The sequence below is a fragment of the Antechinus flavipes genome, chromosome 2, assembly GCF_016432865.1.
Source record: "Antechinus flavipes isolate AdamAnt ecotype Samford, QLD, Australia chromosome 2, AdamAnt_v2, whole genome shotgun sequence".
In the NCBI taxonomy this organism is placed as follows: Eukaryota; Metazoa; Chordata; class Mammalia; order Dasyuromorphia; family Dasyuridae; genus Antechinus; species Antechinus flavipes.
Window position 1 is genome coordinate 132,523,330 of NC_067399.1, and position 20,414 is coordinate 132,543,743.

The 20,414-nt window shown below is 38.4% G+C and overlaps 1 protein-coding gene across 1 annotated transcript in view; it reads left to right on the top strand.

The window, feature by feature from the left end:
• Nucleotides 1-2,255: 2,255 nt before the first annotated feature.
• Nucleotides 2,256-20,414, top strand: part of PLEKHA2 (pleckstrin homology domain containing A2) — a 119,340-nt gene continuing 101,181 nt past the window's right edge. The window contains exon 1 of the mRNA XM_051975554.1: nucleotides 2,256-2,445. The gene's annotated coding sequence lies outside the window, so the exon portion shown is untranslated. The remainder of the gene's footprint in view (nucleotides 2,446-20,414) is intronic.

The window sequence follows — 20,414 nt, forward strand, 5'->3', positions numbered from 1 at the left end:
CCAATAGAAATGTGAGCTATTATTACTATTCTTTGCAAATAAAACATGTGCTTTTTGTTTAGACGTGCAATGGAAAGAGCAGAGGTTATACACAGGTCCCAGCTGATTCTGATGTTCACTAACCATGTGACTGACTTTAGACTTCCTCTCTCTGCACCCGAGTTGCCTGATATGTAAAATGGGGAAATAATATTTAGACTATATGCCTCACAAGGTGGTTGTGAGGGAAGTGTTCTCCAAACTGTAAAAACACTCCATAAATGAGTTATTATAATTTGACATTTTTCTAAAATTCCACTTCCTCCTTGAAGACTTCCCATTAGACCTAAAGCTCCTTGACTGATAGAACTGTCTTTTGCCTTTTTTCAACTCCCCAGTGCTTAGCACAGTGCCTGGAATATAGTTAAGTATTTAATTAATGTTTATTGACTATTATTAACTGAGTCCAACACTCACTACACTGTCATATTTACACTGGTATAAACAGATAGGACATACTCTTCCTTAGTAATGGATGATTTGTGAACATTTGTTAATATATATTTTTGAATGTATATTTTCCTTTGTCAGTTACATATGATGGTTTGAGTGATAACATGAGGACAAGCCCTGAATTTGAACTCACGGAACCTATGCTCAAATTGTGGCTCAGCTAGTTATTATTTGTGTGACTTTGGATTAATCATCTCTGGATCTCAATTTCCTTATCTGTCAAATGAGGGAGGTAGACTAGATGATTTCTAAGGTTCTTTCCAGCTCTATAATCCCCCTTTTACTGCATACGTTCATTTGTTCCTTGAAGGCAAGAAAGGTGACTTCTCTCTTAGGCCTATAAACTTCCCTATTACCTAGTTGTGACTTGGGCACAACCAACAATAATAAAGGTTTACAAAATCATTTCATGACAAAAACCCTGTAAAATGGGCAGCATAAGTATTATTTTTTTTTATTTTACAGAGGAAGAAAATGGGACATAGACAGATGTGATATGCCCATTGTTACAGGGCAGGTTAATCATAGAGGGCTAGGCACACAGTAAGGGCTTAATAAATGTTCTATCTATCCATCCATGGTCCCTGCTCTCTTTCTAATCCTAAACCTAATTCTTTAACTCCAGGAAAATTTATATTACAGAAACATATCACAGGTTTAGAGTTAGGACCTTAATAGTCATCCAAACCAAAATTTATTAATCTGTGGGTCGAGACTCCTGAATGTCGGGGACGTGAGATTATAATTTATCATCAGCAAATGTTTGATTTGTATACCTATTTTATATACCTATATACCGGAGTCTTGTAAAAATCTTTGGATCAAAAAGGGGTCTCTAATGGAAAAAGTTTAAGAAGTCCCGAATCTAACTCCTTTCTGAAAACTGAAGTCCAGCGGATCCACAAATGTTAAAGTTGGAGAGGATCTCAGAGGCAAATTAGTCCACCTCCACCCCCTCCTCATTTTACAAAGAATGAAACCGAGACCCCTTTATTATTATAGGTTATACCGACGTGACCTACTGAGTACTAGGAAAATGATTTACTACGTGTGGTAAGAGGCAGAGACAAAGATAAAAACCAGTCTTCTCAAGCCCTTTGCAGCCAGTGTCAAATCTCCCCAGAGACATTGGGAAGAAAAAGAAAAGAAAAAAAAAAAACAGGAAATAAAAGGGAGTCCTTGCAAAACTATGTGACTTTGGGCAAGTCATTTCCTATCTTCTGGGTCTCAGTTTCCTCCTTTGTAAAAAACGAGGAGGTTGGATTAATTTCCAGCTCTTTTTTGATTCTCACAAGACGTGCACCAACTCCTTCCCTGCTTAGTACCTCTTTATCTGTCCAGATCTCAATGAGCGCTGGGGTGCAAACCAGGGAGTGGGAGCGACAAAAGGGTCTAGCTAGGGAATATCTTTCTCTTCGCAACATAGACAGGAGGGGAAGCTCGGATCTACAGCTCCCACCTGGGAGAGGTTGTCCCTCCAAGACCTGTCAGGCCCCGGGGCCCCGCCTCTCGCCTTCCACCTTCTCTCTCCGTTCTCCCTCCCTCCCCCACCCGGACCCGCTCCCCTCCACCCCCACCCGGCTCCTCGCCCCTCTTGGCCGTAGCACCTCTCCCGCTCCTTCCCCTCCCTCTTCTCCCCTCCCCCCCACTCCCCTTGGGGGCCGGCCTCCGAGCATTGTACTCACATCCGGGGGTTGCGTTTTGCTTTAGTGCTAAGCGTAATTAACCCGGAAAAAAGGGCCGAGAGACCAGAGAGGGGGAGGGGGAGAGGGAGGGGGAAGGAGGAGGAGGAGGAGAGACAGAGCTACAGATAGAGATAGAGAGGCTGACAGTTCTAGGGACCGAGAGAAATTGACCGGGAGACAGAGATTTGGACAGTGGGAGGGGAGAGAAGCCAACTGGCAAACCCCGATGTGAAGTTGCCGAAGATCCCCGGGCCCCCTGCGCAGCGGGGTAAGTTGAGGCTCTTAGGTGGGAATTGGGGGACTCGGAGAGGCTCCGGGAGACTGAGCGCAGAGCGCAGGCCAGGGCTAGGGGCGCCGAGCCTGGGGCACGGGAGAGGCTGGCTTGCTTGGAATTGGCATCGGGAGTGCTTGTTCAGGGGTCGTCACCGCTTCCCACTCGCGCGGGTCTGGGCGTCCCACAGCAATCTGAGACTGTTTGCAACAAGTGCCCTGCCTCTCTACCCCTCCTCCCTTTCCCCCCAAATCCGAGCGCAGCTTTGGGCGGCCGGAGAGTTGGAAGTGGGGGCATGGCTGCTCTGTCTTTTCTCACGTTTGCAACCGCGAAACGTTGGGCCAATATAGTTCTAGGGATGGGGGTTAGAATGGCTTGGGGGGAGAGGAGTGGGAAGATCATGGGCTTGCTTGGACCCAGACCTACGCTCAGTAGGGGGGTTTGCCTGTCCTCCCTTTGCGAGACCTCCTCTCCCTCCTCTTTTTATCCCTGTTCAACTCAGCAATCCCAGGGCTTCCGAATTGGGAGACGCTGCTCATTCTCGTGGACCCCACGGAGTCTTGGGGATGGGCTTGGGTGCTAACTCGGAGCAGAACTGAGCGAAGGGGGTGGCTTCCTTACTGCTGGTTCTATGAAACTCGAGAGAAGGTTGCGACGTTTCCTACCTAAACTTTGTACCCTTCCCAACCTCAACGCCTAATATAGTGTCCTCCCGTAGCAGCAGTTTAATGTTTGTTAAATGAAAGTTCACCTCCCCCTACCTCAACCCATCCCCAGCTGTCTGGAACAGTTCAACTGCTTTTATTCTGTCAAATCCTTCCTTAATCTACTACCTGTCCCTGCCCCACCCCCATCCCCACTTGGGCTCTGATGCCTAAGTATGACGTTTCCGCAGCTGCTCTCGGGGCCCTGCTGGAGCGCATCTTTGCACCTTGTCTCCGGGACAGCCCCGGAATAGAATGGACAGCACCTCTCTTTCCTCAGGCCAGCAGCTGTCCTCCTCTTTCCTTTTCTTTCTCCTCAATTCCCTTTCCTTTCCACTCCCCAACACATATTTTTAAAATCTCTTCCAATGCTAAAGATGGACTTCACGACCACGATTCTTTCAGAACAGCATCCTACAGTAAAAGCAAAATGTTTGGACATGTCCTGGGAAACAAGAGAAACATTTATTGTCCAATCTCAGGGACTGGGACCCGTTAGGGATAGTGGTTCCAAGCCTCAGATCATATATCTAGTGAATAATAAGGAATACCTAGTGAATAATAAGGAATATATATATATATATATATACACACACACACAACGCTTTAAGCTTTGCACAGCAACCCTGTGAGATAAATGCTGTTATCCCCATTTTATAGATGAGGAAAATTAGATCAGGTTGGTGCATCCCTCTGCTGACTAACCATTCTCAGTACATTCTCCCTCCCCTTCTCCAAGACTTTATGAAGTTATACTTCCTTCCTATACTTCTTGAAGACTTTGAGTACAGAATGTCCCTATGATCTTGTTCCTCTCTCCTTTCCAACATGGAACTAAAACTGCAGATTTGCATGGGATACAACTTAAGAAAGAGAGGAAGGGAAGCAACTGTGAAAAGAAGTAGAAAGAACCTTGTGTTTGAAGTCAAAAGATCCAAATTGAAATCTTAACACTGCTTCTGATAGCTGTGTGATTGGGCAAATCATCTCCCCATCCTTCTTTAGGCCTTCATTTCTTCTGAAACAATGACCATCTTATTTCTAAGGCTTCTCACAATTGGTTGTGTATGCTCCCTATGATTCTAGAGCATTGTGACTTCTGTTAAAATATGCACTTGGCAAATCCCCTCTTTCATCTCCAAAATTGGGACTTTCAGGAAGGGATTTTAGATCACCTAGTCCAGCCTCTACCTGAGGGGCATCCTTGAAAGATAATCAAGATCTACACTGATATGTAATTCTTTACTTCCTGAGGCAGCTTATTTCATTCTTGGACAGTCCTTACCACAGGGAAATTTTCCTTAAACTAAGTATGATTTTTGTGTCTCTAATTCTCCCCCACTTTGGTCTAGTTCTACCCTTTGAGGCCAAGGAGAACAAATTTGACCCTCTTTTTATGTGATAGTCCTTCAAATATGTTAATCATGTCCTTCCTTGATCTTCTACATGCTAAATATCCTCAGATACTTCAATGGAGCCTCATATAGCATGTTTTGGGTTCTCTCAACCTTCTGGATACTTTATGTGCTTAAATTTGTCAATGTTCTTGTTAAAATAGGTCATCTATAACTATCCTAGAGCTCTGTTCTCACCAGGATAGGCCACCTCCTTCACCTCCTTCACCTTCTTCCTTTTTCTTTGTTTATAATCAATTCCACACCGGGAGAAAAACAGAAGACTCGATGAGAGGAATTTCCTTTTAGGATGCATTAAAGTTGTATTACTACCATCATCAGATATTAATCATCTATACAGATAGATTCCCTTCAGAGCTGAGTATGTGGGCTTTTCCCTAGTGATTTAGCTTTTTGTACTTTTCCCGAGTACTATTCCCTGGTAGCCAGACCTGATTAAGATTTGCCTCACAAAGGAAATCTAGACCCATTATGTTATATCTCTTTGGCTCTTGTGACTTTTTTTGTGAGACTACCCAGAATAGGTACAAGTACTCATGAAAATTTGTGTTCAAGGAACTATTAGTTCTGAATTTAGCTAGGATGGTTATTTTCACCTCATCTAGAGATGGTTATCCTTATCTCCTCAGCAAACTACCTCCTATGTTAACATTTTCCTCTTGGCTTGGAAACTTTCAGCTGTTTAAATGTTAATTCTTTGAAGGATTCTGTAAACCTTTCTTTTTCCCTCTTGTTAGCATGTTTCTTATTCTTTTCCTTCTTCCCTTTGAGTATGTGTAAAAGGAAGTAAGCTTACAAATGCCTGTCATGTCGCCACAATGGGCTGATGCCCCCAAACTATAAGCCCAGGCTTGCCAGTATGAATTCTGGAGATAGGGGAAATGTTGGGGGAGGGAAGAATCCTTATAGGTGTTTCAGGAAGAAGTGAGGTTCGGAAAAGTGGCTGGCAATGTGGCTAGTGGAAAGGATGGTCATCTTGGAGTAGCCTGGCTCCAACATTAATGACTTGTTTGAGTTTCCTCTATTTGTAAAGTGTAAGATGATAATATTTGTACTATCTCACTGGATTGTTTCGGATAAAGTACTTTGCCATCATTAATATGCTTTAGAAAGGGGAATTACCAGGCTAAGCCTTCCCAACCTGTCATTTTAGCTCATAGTCAAACATTATTGCAACCCCCAGAGGGCCAGTGCTAGGTAATTGCTTTGGTTAAACTTTCTATTTGCATTTTGTTTATTTCCTCTGGGTCCAGGTCTCTGTCCTGAGTTGGTCTTTGTCTCCCTGAGTCAAGGCAAATTCAACTTACACCGCTGGGACCATCTTCTCTTTGCATATTTAGGATGCTATAAGATCTCTGAGGGGTTTGGTAGAATAGTTTAGGTGACCTGAGCAGGGCAGAGCTGGGTGAGGCCGGGCTGAGCAGGGTGAGGCAGGGCAGGGCAGGGCAGGTCTGGGGCTGGGCTGGGCTGGGCTGGGCTGGGCTGGGAGGAGAGGTTGCTGCCTCCCCTCAGCTCCTCTGCTAAGTGTGCAAGTGGTTTTGATTACCTCACTTGCCATTTCCTATTTTGCCTTGCTGAACTACTTGGGTCTGTGTTCATCTGCTGACTTGGGCTTTAGGATGCGAGTAAGCGACCTATCGAAGTTCTGTGCATCTCTGTTGCTGAGAACATCTCTGCTACACCCAGCAGTGGGTACTATACACTATAGGATTTCATAGGATTGTAGGTTTCAGGATGGAAATAATCTTGGAGTCCAATCTAGCCCCTTCAGAAGAGAATTTGTGATTTGCCAAGGTTATGAAGCTAGTGTCTAAGGCAGAATTTGAATCCAAGTCTCCCAGATTCCAAGCCCAGCACTCTATACACTACATCATTTTTGAGACATCTGGGGGACAGGTTGTTTGGGGGTGGAGTAGGAGGGATGGGTCTTGTCTACCCAGACAGAAGTGCCGCAGTTGTTACCATGAGAAGCCTGGTGTACTGATAAAAAGGCAGGTTCTGGAATCCGAAAATCTGGGTTGGTTCTACTTTGTCACTTCATTTCCTTGGGCCTTAGTTTTCTCATCTGTATAAGGAATTAGAAGGGATCTGGTTAGAAAGTCTCTTCCAGCTCCAAGGTTTTGGTCCTGTGACCTTAGAGGGCTTCTTAACCTGAGATTTATCCATCAAAGGGTCCATGAGAAGATTTTGAGGGCAGGTGTCTGTGAACTTCAATGGGAAAAGACACATTTTTATTTCATTGTCTTTGAAATTCTACCACATATATTCTATTTTATGCTTTTTTAAAATGTTATTTTATGAAGGAGTTCATAGGCTCCACCACATAGCCAAAAGGGTCCATGATTCAAAAAAGGTTAAGAACCTCTGATCTAGATGGACAAATGCTTCTTTTCTTATGTGTAAAAGAAAAGGGAGTGACTTGGCTAAGATTATATAGATAACAAATAGCAGAGACTGCTTTTGAAGCCAGGTCCTCTGATTTGAAACCCAGTGCCTTTTTTTTTTTAAGCCAATTGGGGTTAAGTATATTACTAACTTGGGGTCACACAGCTAGTGATACCAAATTTAAACTCGGGCTGATCCTTTGCACGGAGCTGCCCCCAAATTTCAATGCTTTTTCTACTCAACCACACTCAGAAGTAGGCTGAATCTTCACTTCATCTCATCTTTTCTTCACTACCTCTGGGATTTCTATGTCCAATTTAATCCATATATAGCTTATAATGGTATTCATGTGAGTTCCTTGAGGGTAGGGACTGATTTCTGCCATTCTTTATTTCCCCACTGTGCTAATAGGCATTTACTGAATCTTTATTAGTTAATTGATTTTGACTAAGCCACTTTTCCTATTTGGTCTCAGTTTCCTCATGAAAAAATTAATGAATGAAAAAGCATTTATTAAATGACCACTATGTGCTGGACATCGTGCTATGGGATACAAATAAAGTCTCTGCCCTCAATTCTTTTTTAAAAATGATTTTTGTTTTTTTGTTATTCTGAACTTGACAAACAGCAACAAATATGAATGTTTGCATATGAAAGAACAAAAAAAGTTTGTATATGCAACCATGAATCTGTTTTTTGCAGTTAGGGTTTTTGTTAAGTATAAATTTATCACATTAGTTTCAAAGTTCTTTATTTGTCCATGTCTCCCTCTGAAATTTCTTAAATTTAAAAAAAAAGTGCTTTAATGGCGATTTTTTTCATCTTTTGGGTATGATTATCACTCCACTGTTGCCCCGTCCCAATTTTCTCTTTAATAGCTTCTTTGTAACAAGTAAATATGATTAAACAAAAGCAGTTCATCTGTCTAATAACATGCATCTCATTTTGTACCTCAGGTATATCTCTTCTGTCAGGATGTGTTGACACTGGTCCTCTGGTTGAGCATTATAGATTTTTTTAGCTTTGTGACCTTGGGCAAGTCACTCAGATGCAACCTCTCCTTTCCTCACTTTCCTCATCTGTAAAATTAGGATAATTGTATCTACTTCAAATGAGATAATAATTGTAAAGCCCTTAGCACAGTACCTGGCACATAATAATTGATAGCTATTAGATCAAATTCTGAAATCCTTCAGAAAATTGTTCTGCTCATATATAGATTTCACTTAATCTGTCCCTTTCTTAATTTCTTACAGTGTAACCATATGCTATTATATTCATAGACTATAGAAGGAGCTTCCATTCTAATGGAGGTAGACTACACTTGCATAGGAGCTGAGGCCAGGGAAAGGAGTTTTGGTCAGTGGAATCATGAAGACTGTAGACAGATGGCAAGATTGCTGGGGTGGAAGGCAGGATGGGATGTGAAGCAGAGTGTGTTCTGGGGCTCTGGATAGATACAGTGGGCTTATAGGTTTTGTTTCTTTGTCCACAAGACATTAATTCTGGTCTTACTTTTTCACTCTTCCAAAGCTGGATTGACTCTTCTGATAACTGATGTAGGGAGAGGGGGATAGGAATATATTATTTTCTGTGGGAGTGCTTTAAAATGACACAGGTGAATGGCTAGATGGGATTTGAATCATAGTCTGTTAAAATGAAGTGGTTGGATTATATTATCTTTCAGATATATTATATTTCAGATATCTTTCAGTTCTAACAATCTATGATTATGTAAATACTTTTAGAAGAGTTTCTTGGGATTAATTCACATATTTCATATCTATGGTTTTCTTGCTGCCTTTTAAGTTTTGGATCTTTCCAAACTTTGGGAGTTATCTTTTTCACTGTAAATTTTTTTTCATTGTGAATCAATAAACATTTATTAAGTATCTACTGTATTCCAGGCACTAAGATTATAACAATCTCAAAGGGAAAAATCTCCTGAATATAACCTCCAGTATAACCATGTGGTCAGATATAGTTAAATTTTTTTTTAAAAGAACTTGTACATTTCCCTAAAAGTAATTACTTATTTATTCTTGTCCCATTCTGAGATATTTATTATGTAAAATTTTATGGATTTAATTTTTTTAGGTGATTGTTATTGGCATATACTAAAAGCAATATTGGGTTTGGATTCAAAGGACCTGGATTGAAATCCTAGTTCTGCTATTTATTAGTTATTAAAAAAATGCTTGGGAGCTTCTCATTATGAGAGTATTAACATTGTAGTGTCTAGAGTCCATGATACCAGCTCAGCTTGAGTCCTAAGCTTTGGGCTTTTTTTGCTTCAAGTATATGTGGATCTGGAAGGGGTTAGCTGAGATAACGGAGGGAAGTAAGGACCTCCACATCTTCCACATCTTCCTTTCATTTCTTGAGAAACACAATAGTTGACATGCAAAGTTCAGACAGGCTGTCCCAGCAGATTACATCCAAATTTGGCCAACAAATGACTGGGCGGTTCCTTGCTGTGTCCAAGCTCCTGATATATATCCTCTACTGTATGGAGTTCTAGGGACCTTTCCTGGAGAAGCTGATTAATTCATCAAGATTTCTGGGTGACATTAAATTTTACAATAATGTAACCAAAGATTCTGTTCACATTTTAGTTGTGGTAAGATATAAAGGTTTTAAAAAGGGGGGAGGGAGGAAGAAACATCTCCTTAAAGTAGATGAAGCAGCTAGTTCAGTTTATGCCGAATCCACTTTATAGTTTGTTATCTCTGTGTGATCCCCTTCTGTGTTCACATTGATTGAAGGCTGCTTTTAAGTCCTGTCCAATATACATGAGATGGATACAGCTCTAAGAAGGATAAGGAACTTCATAGGTTGGTTTCTCCAATTAGCAGGCATATACCATGTTCAACTACCTTAAAAATTTTTTTTTCACCACCTTTGACCACACTAATCAATGGTTCTTCTGCTTCCTTTTGACAACTATTGGTGCTCAAAGAACTTGAGAACATGCGAACTTGGGAAAAACATTCAAGAATTTAGTTGGTGTTCCCTAGCTTGAAGATCCACCAGCACCTGGCCCCACCTTCCCCATGCAACTCAATACCATTGATTCACTATTCTAGACAATCTGGTTATTCCATTATCCCCTTATGTGTAATCATCACCTTTATTTTTTCCCCTCCTGGAATTCTTTTCTTATTTATATTATGAGAAGGATGTTTCAGTGGGAGTTTAGAGACTAGGATGCTAGTCCCATCTCTGCTTTATCATATTAAACAAATCATTTTCCCTGTTTGGGAAGAGAAACATTTCTTTTTATTTAAAAAACAAGAAGGTTGGATTGATGATGTCTAAGTTCCTTTCTAGAGCTGACCTATGATTCTATAAATGTGAGCTGTTGTTATTATTATTTATTATCATTATATTCTTATCTTTATGTTGGAATGAACTCAGATAGAAATGATCTTGGGATAGGTCGATATTCTTGTATTCTTTTATGTTTAGGATTCAGCAAATAGGTGTCCTGGTGGATAAAGCAATTGATTAATTTTTTTTAATTAAATAAAAGAATTGGGATGAAGGATCATTCTCTGTTAGCCCACTGAAACTATAGTTCTAGTAGCAGACAGGATGACAGAGATGATATGTACTTCCTATCCTTAGCATATTCTGATTTCTTCTGTTCAGTTTCTATATTTTGGCAAGCTTTTCATTCAATATAATTTGGAAGTTATGAGAGTTTGATATGGCAATATTTATTAAAAAACATTGTCAGTTTTTTGTGGGTTATGTTATATCTTTGGCAATTATTTGTGATAATGCTTTTGTTCCCGTACAGTTTATTAGTTGACTTAACTATTTCTGAGGTTGAATCTGCAGTATACAGTTTTGTTGTCTTTTAATGAAGAATATTAAGCTTATCCATTGCATATGATATCGTCCATTTGATTACATCTTTCTAGGTTTTTGGCAGTTGCTAAATTTTTGTGAATTCTAGTAACATGCTGTATAGTTTCTACTGCTTCCTTACAAAGTTTACTTGATCATTATATGAGGACTTTTTAAGAATGAGCTTTCTGTAGTTTCCTAATATATTATTGCTCCCCTAAACCTCTCTTTTTCTGATAACACTTCTGAAATCCACTTCAAGCAGTCATATAAATGTTCAGTGCTTCTTGTCACTAATTGAATTCATGGGAATGTCACCCATGGAAGGCCTTTTGGTTCCATTCTTTGATCTTAGCTGTTTCCTAGACTCCATTTGGAGGTAGTCCAGTTACATTCAGTAAGTCTAGTTGCAAATGTCTGTTGTTGGCTTTTACTGTTTCTTTGGGAAGTGATGTTTTTGGGAAGTTTATTTGGGAAATATTTTTGTAACTTTCCAACCTATCAGTGCTTTTCTTTATTTTTGAGAAAGAAGTGTTCATTTTTTAAAAGATAACTTGGGATAGTGAAGCTAATATTAATATTCCTCTCATTTTTCTCATTTTTTTTTTCAGTTGAGTTCAGCTAAAAACAGTCCTGGAAAAAGTAGATATCTTATTATTGCTTTTTTATATTTAATGTTCTGTGGAGTATTGCACAGTTGAGCATACTAACTGCTTTTTGTCACTGAATAGAAGTATTTGGATGTAAATTCATCTTTGCAGGCTGACTGAAAGCATCTTTGGATCAACTCTTATGGCCAACAAAAAACAGGAATAGTATGTAATTCATCTTGTTCCCACATAATTTTAATTTCTTTCACCAGATCTTTTGGTTTGGAAAGCTTTTAATTCCACATAGATTGCAGATTATGAATATTTGATACTGCAACATCTATTAAAAACTTTCTTAAATTTTTGTAGATCAATGTTATATTCTGTCAGCTTTGGGCAACAGTTTTATTTGATTCTAATTCTAGTTCTAATTCTGATACACTTTTTTTTGTTTAATTCTCAAAGATACTCAAAGTATTTGTAGTGTGGAGTTTTGTTATCTGCTGGTTTCTGAAAGAGAGTGAATTTCTGGTTTATAATTCTAGCCAGTGGATCATGTCCTGCTTAGGTATTTGGTCCTTTTAAAATCTGCAATGAGGAGTTGCTAAATTTCAACCATTTCCTTGCATAATCTGCTTGATTGGAAGTCAGGGTTCCTTTAGAACAACCCATTTGTAACTTTTTTTTTTTTTTGTGGTGATAACCAAATTCTAAATTGTTATTTTATATACCTCCATTTCTATGAACACATTTCTATGATTCAACCATTTCTTAAAGTTTCTTTGCTACATATTGAGTTCATGTGCATATCATTCATGAAGATTATTTTGGATCAGTTCTTAGATTTTAAGCTTTTTCATAGGCTTGTTAAAAGAAACTTTTTTTGTGATTCAACAAATTCATTGGTGGACAGTTATTTGTTGTTGTTTTTTAAATGGCATTTTATTTTTCAAAATACATGCAAAGATAGTTTTCAGCATTTAGCTTTGCAAAATCTTATACTCTAAAGTTTTTCTCTCTCTTCTTCCCCTCCTCAAGATAGCAAGCAATCCAAAATAGACTAACCATGCAATTCTTCTAAATTTTTCATGTTACTCCAAAAAATATTAGATCAAAAGGGGAAAAAAACACAAGAAAGGAAGAAAAAGCAAGCAAACAAACAACAACAATCAAAAGGTGAAAATATTGTGCTTTGATCCATATTCACTCTCCATAGTTTTCTCTCTGGATATGGATAGCACTTTCGATCCCAAGTCTATTAGAATTACTTTGAATCACCTCATTGTTGAAAAGAGCCAAGTTGTTCATAGTTGATAAACATATAATTTAATTGTTACTATGTATAATTTTATCTTGGCTAAGCTAACATCACTTACTATTAGTTATTGTGTCTTTCCAGCCTTTTCTAAAACCAGCCTGATTATCATTTCTTATAGAACAATTACATCCCATTACATCCATATACCCCAACTTATTGAGTCATTCCCAGCTGATGGACATCCACTCAATTTCCCGTTTTTTGCCACTACAAAAAGGGCTGTTACATTTTTGCACATGTTGGGTACTCGTCTGTTAGCCTTCACCTGTCACTTGATGATATGATATTGGTTTGTTTCAAGTATTTCTGTACATCAGTAGCCTGCTTTCATATGCTTTGATAACATCTATCAAACTTCTTTTTCATTTTTGATGATGATACCTGCCTTAGGTTGATGCATTATTCCAATTTTTGTTCGCATACTTTATAAGGCTTTATACAAAACATAATTTGTAATTATTATATGTTTAGTTCAATTTACTTAATTCAATCCAATTTAACAATATTTAAAGCACTTTCTATGTTCCAGGCTATCTCCCCAACTTAATTTGCATTTAGCTGAGGTCACATGATTAGATAACAGTGGGTGCAGGATTAGAACTGCCACCAAATCCAATTCTTTATGTTTGTTGAGTTGATCAGTAGGCTGTCATTCCCTGAGGAAGGAACTTGCTCATTTTAGCCCCCAGTGGAGGAGATATAAACGGCACAGAGTAGATACTTAATAAATGTTTGTTGATTAATATAAATTTCAACATCACAGCTAAAATAATCCCTTTGGTTTTCCATAAGTTTTTCCATGCATTTTGAGTTAGCAGGATGCTAACAGATTATTTGTAATAATAAATGTTCATCAGAACCCTTCTTCATCAGAATGATTCTGGGCACCTAAGAAGTTGAAGTAAGCTTACTATATAGTTGGTCATATTTACATAAGTCTTCACAGTTTACTTTTGTGTTTGCCTTTACTATAAACTTTCTAAATTAGGTATTAGCATAATTTCTTTATTTTTAGTGAGGAAATCAAGGCCAGATCATACAGACAGATCAGAACATCAGAGCCTGGATTCAAAGTCAGATTTTTTGATTTCCAAGTCCAGGTCAATAGTATCCACTATGCCATATGGCTTATAGATGGTGAACCTCTTTAGGTCAGGGATCATTTGATTTTTGTCTTTGTATTCCAATACATTGGAGGTGCTTAATAAATGCTTATGGATAGCCCACCCACCTATCCAAATGATACTGTTGCTTTCAAGTCTCCATCTGCTATATTTTCATCCCATATCGGTTAACTAGTTAATAATAGTTAGCTTTTATAAGGAAGTATTGTTTAAAAGGTTTAACAAAGGCAAAAGTATAAAATATCCCTCCCCAACCCAGTAGGTACTCTATCCCTTTTATACACATACAGGATCCTTGGGGAAGGTGGGCTCAAATGTGAAGACAAAGCATAGTAAAGTACCTATGGAGGAAACATTTTTGTCTTAGGGGGATACCTTTTGTCTTGGAAGTTCTTATCTTTTTTTGTAGTACCCCTACCAAATTCACTTCTAGGTTTGGCATAGTCCATGGCCAAATTGTTCCCTTTCTCAGCTGGGCTAACTACTTGAAGAATGAAATGTATCAAGTGCTGTGGCAACAAGAAATCACTTCTCAGATATGACTCCTCAGTGGATTCAGTTATTGTTGCTACCAGCCCTGGTACCAGTCAGTAGCAGACTGGTGGCCAAGGGGAATTCTTCTGTCTTTTTGAAGTTCCTAAGTTCATCATAACTTGATTCATTCGCTCTTTCAAGATTCTCAAGAGGCTATAAGGAGTTCTTATAGTCATTGTAAACACACAGAATGAGAAAATTCTAAATATCTAAGACAGAGATAAAAAATGGTATGTCTTCCCAATTTTCCAATTTACCAAATGATTGGTGGGAAAGGACCACCAGAACTTGTGTCATATCAGAACTTTCTCTAAGCATATTTCCTTGAGTAATGGTGGGGGGCTAGGGGAGGAGGGGCTGGTCAATGAGAGTCCCATAGTTATAGCCTCTTCATTCTGACTTTATACTCCTCCTGTCCTTAGGCTCTCTGCTCTCATCTTTTCTCGGGTATATGCTCTCATGAGAATTTAAAAAATCTAGTGGTATTGTAATCACTAGGTAATAGATGCTCTCAGACTTCCTTATTTATAGTTCTTGGCTTGTTTTCAGGGATTTGTTCTGAAATAGCCTATGACTTTTGGGGCTGTACAATTAGCAGTCCTTCACAGACCCGTTGGATTGGTCCACTTCTCTTCCCTCTCCCTCCCCCCTCCATGTGCGTCATCCCCACCCCCATCCTGTATATTGTAGGCAGCAGCTGAGTGAATTCACTTTTGCTCTCTTCCACTGCCTCAAACTTGGCCTGGCTGTGTTTCAATCTTTTTTATTTGGTGACATCATTTCCTGACCAACTTTCTCTAGCTAGAGATCAGCAGCTTCCTTGAAGTATCCCCTTTGCCCACCTTCAAAGCCACTGTCCCTAGCTCTCACCCCAGTAATATTCTTCTAAGATTTGCAAAGTGTTTTCCTCTCAACAACCCTGGAAAGTATTGTACCTACTTTATAACAAAGAAACTGAGGCTCCAAGTTGTCATTTCTCAGTCTAGTCTATTGACTCTTATGATGAGTGTCTTTCTGGTCTATGGTAGTTGATATGTACTCATTTACTGTATGATAGTGCCAATTAAGAAATTTTGGCGGATACGTATTTTTTTTTTTTTTTTAGAGTGGGTTTGCATATTGAATCCGAGACCTTAAAAGCATAGAACCTTGAGTTTGGAAGGAACCACAGAAGTCTTGTAATCTAAAATTCACTTGAATTAATATGGTTTTCTTTCTTTTCTTCCTCCTTTCCTCCTTCCTTTCTTCCTTTTTTTTTTCTTTTTATCTCCTATATGCTACTTTTTCCCTTCTACTAATTTTACAATCTCTAAGCCCTGATACTTTCTAGCTATATGTCCTTGGCCTAGCATTCAAAATCTCTCAATCCCATTTTCCTCATCTGGAAAATGAGAATGTTTGAATTACCTGCCTTACAAATCAGGTAATGTAGAAATTATATAGAAATGTGAGCTTCTTTTGTTATTTTCTGCCTCCTTAAACCAGGCTCTGATAGTTCTGTGGTTTTACAAGAGAGAACTGGGGCATGCAAACCACCCCCACTTTTTTGATGATGGGGATAGTTGGTTTTCATTAACCACTGCGTATCTATCAGTTTACTTTTCAAATCTACTACCCACTGTCCCAGAAGGAGACTCTAGCACCTAATGGCCTCCTTTCTCCAAAATCTTTGCTAAGTCTCAGGATATCTCACAGTCTAGAGGCTTAAAAATCTTTTGAAAATCTTTGGAGATGAACATCTAGGGTTTTTGCTCACATTGCTACTTTGGCTTAGAATATCTCTCTTCTGTCTCTCTCTCTGTCTCTGTCTCTTTCTCCTCTTGTTGAATTCCTAGAATCATACACTCTTGGAGTCAGAAGGTGCCTTAAATATCAACTATTTTTACAGGTTAGAAAACTGAGACCCTTAAAAAAGGAAAGAATAAATGACAGTGAGACTCAAAATCACCTCCTCTGACTCTAGTTTCCTCTTTTTTCCTTTGAACCTCATCTTGTATGCAGAGGCTGTATCTTTCATCAAGCCCTCTCTGACTTCCCCTGACTAGTCTCTTAGAACCTCACAAAGCTCTGTTTTGTATCTCTTATTCCATGTAGCAGATAGTTTAATTCTTTTTCATATTTAAAAAAATATATTTTGGTTCTAATTATCAAGAGACACAAACATTTTAATACTCAAAGAAGAAAAACGAGATTGGCATAAGAAGCTGAATTTCTTAGCAGATTTTATTGGACACTAACATTACTTATGTTATGGGTCTTATGTTCCTTATTAGACTAGAGCAGCAATTCTCAAACTTTTTGGTATCAGGACTCCTTTATGATCTTAAAAATGATTGAGTACCTTCCCCTAAGGAACTTTTATTTATATAGATTTTATTTATTGTGATTTACAGTGAAAGAAAATAAAATATCTTAGTATTATTATGAAAACTCCTGAAAGTTCTTGGGGACTACATTTGATCCCTAGAACATATTTTGAGAACCACTGGGCTAGTCTGTAAGATCCATGAAGGTAGGGCCAATTTCTTACCTAAATTTTGTATCTCACTCAGTATCTAATAATTTGTATCTTCCTTAATGCTCTACACAGGATAGGAAACAACAAATCCCAGACTATGTACAAAATATTCTCTGAAGGCTGTCTAAATACAGGCTTTGTGGCAGCTCCTATATTCCCTAGGGATCTGTGCTACTGATGGGATATCATTTACTGAATTGAAAGCTGCCAGGCCCAAGAGTCTGGAGAAAGCTTTAACTTCTACATGTTGTTTGTTTATATTTTGTTTTTTAAATGTGCAGGGAGAGAAGAGGTTGAGAAATGTAGGCTCAGTTGCAAGGCCAGCCCTCAGCCAGATTGTGACAGAGGTGAATTTTGTCTTTGGCAGGCTTCCTGCTTTTCTTTTCAGCACCCTGGCACCCTATAATAAAAATAGCTTACATTTAAGTACTTTCCTCCCAAGGGCCTTGTAAGGTAGTTAGTTCTAACACCATTGTTCCCATTCTACATACGAATAAACTGAGGTTCAGAAAGATCATAAGATTTCTCCCAGATTAAATAGCTTAGGAGACAGATCCAAGAAGAGGTTTTTGCAGCAATAGGAAGTAACAAACCTCAAACTATGTAGAGCTTCTGCTGAACGCTGTCTCAATACAGGATTATATATTATAATAGAACTGGGACCCCAACTCAATTGGCACCAAGTCCACCATTTCTTCTACTCACCCACTGGACTATTTACTAAGATGTTATAGTAAGGATAGAAGTACAAAACATCCTCCTTATGAAAGAGTGCTCATCTACCTGATGCTTATTTCTCACCCTTCCACTTATTCTAGGTTGAATTCTCTTAGGTTATTCAGTCCTTTAAGGCATTAGCTAAAAAAAGATTTAAGATGCTATTATCTTCTACAGATATGTGGATTATTTTAAAAAGTCATAAAATCATGGGATGTTAGAAGTACAAGATATCTTAGAGATTATCCAGTCCAGTGGTATCAAACTCAAATAGAAACTTAGAAAACCACTAATTAGCATTATCTCTTTTATATGGTATTTTCTTTTTTTTTTTTTGAAGGTTTTATTTTTTAAATTTTTTTCCATAGCTTTTATTTACAAGTTATATGCATGGGTAATTTTACAGCATTGACAATTGCCAAACCTTTTGTTCCAATTTTTCCTCTCCTTCCCCCCACCCCCTCCCCTAGATGGCAGGATGGCCAACGCATGGTAAATATATTAGAGCATAAATTAAATACAAAATAAATATATGGTATTTTCTTAAACATTTACCAATTACATATCAGTGTTGCTGTTGGTGGAGAGTTTGACACCTCTGATCTCATTTTACAGATGTGGAACTGGCCCAAAAAAGAGAAGTGGCTTGCCCCAGATCTCATAGCTATTTAGGGGCAGAGCTGGGACTCCAAACTTAATCTCTTGACTCTGGGCCAATGCTTTCTCCAATCTATCAATGGTACAAGATATATATAGTGTTTGAAGACACCAAATAAATGGTGTGAAAGGTATTTTAGAAAAGGCAGCTTTCCAGTGCCCCTTGAATTACATCAAGGGTTGGGGGGAATGCCTGAAAATAATGAGATTTTAAATGTCTTAAAGCAGGGGTGTCCAGAATGGGTCTAGATAAATAGGTAAGAGGGTTGGTTATAATTTTAGGTGTGTATTGGGGGAAAAGAAATTAATATGTTTGGATGTAATAGTAGATCCTTAAACTTAGAATAAGAGTTCTTCAATGCTAAGAAGAATGTGTGTGTTTTTTTTTTTTCCCTTTCCAATCAACAAACATTTATTAAGTCTTGTTCAAAACACTTTTAGGTTGGGAGAGATACAAAGTTTACATAAGACTTGGTCCTTGCCCTCATGGAACTAGTTTGGTAGGTTGATAAGATACATACATAGGTAACACATAATATACAGTACTACACAGTAAGTTCATTAGAGAGATAGAAAGCAAGGTGGGTGAAGTCTAATAGAGAAGAACAAAGGGAATGTTTCATAGAAGGGATGGATGGAATTTGAATTGAACTCTAAAGATGAAAGGGCAGCTAGGTAGCACAATGGTTAGAGAGCCACCCTGGAATCAGGAATACTTGAATTCAAATCCAGCCTCAGACACTTTCTAACTATGTGACCCTGGGCAAGTCACACAGTTCTGTTTGCCTCAGTTTCCTCATCAGTAAAATGAGCTGGAGAAGAAAATGGCAACCACTCTAATATCTTTGCCAAGAAAACCCCGAATGGAGCGCACCTTAAATAACTGAACAAGAACAAAAACAATAAAGGATGAAAAAGAATCCAATAAGTGAAGAGAGGAAAGAAATTCTAGTTTTAGAGGGAGGAAAGTCCAGAATTTGTTCCTCAATTTGGAGTTAGAGAACCTGGGTTCAAATTCCAGTTCAGCTGTTTACTCTCTGGGTATCAATTTTCTGACCTATAAAATGAGGTGATTGGATTAAGATGGCCATTACTGTTCCTTCTTATTCTAGGGGTTTTTTGATAGCTGGTTATTATAAAAAGAATCTATTCTGACTAGAGAATAGAATAAATAAATAGAATAGAGAATAGAGCTCTAGGAGAAAGAGATTGAGAGGTACTAGGTTATGGAGGACTTTGAAAAAAGTTTGGAGTCTACTTGGCAGGTAATGGGGAATTGCTGAAGATTTTCGAACAGAGAACTATATGTCAGAACTATATATGATGAAAGGCCAGAGCTATAAAGGAGTTTTGCCTGGAGCAGATCATAAGGTTTGGTTCCAACCTTGCTAACTTCTTCCCTTCTGCATACACATATTCCAAACCATTTTAAAGATGATATTGAGTTTAAATACACTTTAAGACTGGGATTTTTTGGAGTGGCAGAAATAGTAACAAAACCCAATATTTGGGATAGTTGGGATAATTTTTTGCTTTGATGATAAGACATTTAGATTTCTTCTAATGCTAGGAGTCAGGAATGCTTTTCTTAGTTCCTGCCACCCAATCCCAGTTTCTGCCTAACCCTGTGATAACTGGAGAAGGGTTATGAATTATTTTGCCCTATCCTCATTCCACCCCACCTCCACTCCAGGATCTAGGGAAGAATTTGGGAAAGGATAACTAGTTGAAGGGGCAGGGTGACAGATTTTTAAAAAAACTGTCACTCTCTTTCAATTGCTCAGAGCCAAGGTGATAAAGTGTCAACTAGAAAGAACCAAGAGCAGACAGATGAAGGGATGTCCTTAAATACTCTAAGCATCAGCTGGCAAATTCACTTTTACTCTTTACCATCCCAACTGTCATTCAGGGTATATAGAACAAAATCTTTTTTTTTTTTTTTTAATGTTTTTACTGATAGCTTTTGTTTTTTATATATCCTATATTTTCCTGTGAAGCCCTTCTCCCAGAGAGTCATACTCTTTATTTCTATTGAAAAATGAAACTAAAAAAGGAAGAGGAAAAAAAAGAGCATATCTGGCTTCCAATCTGAACTTTCCACTGAAACTGTTTTCTCCAAAGTTACTAATGATCTCTTGATGGCTAAATCCAA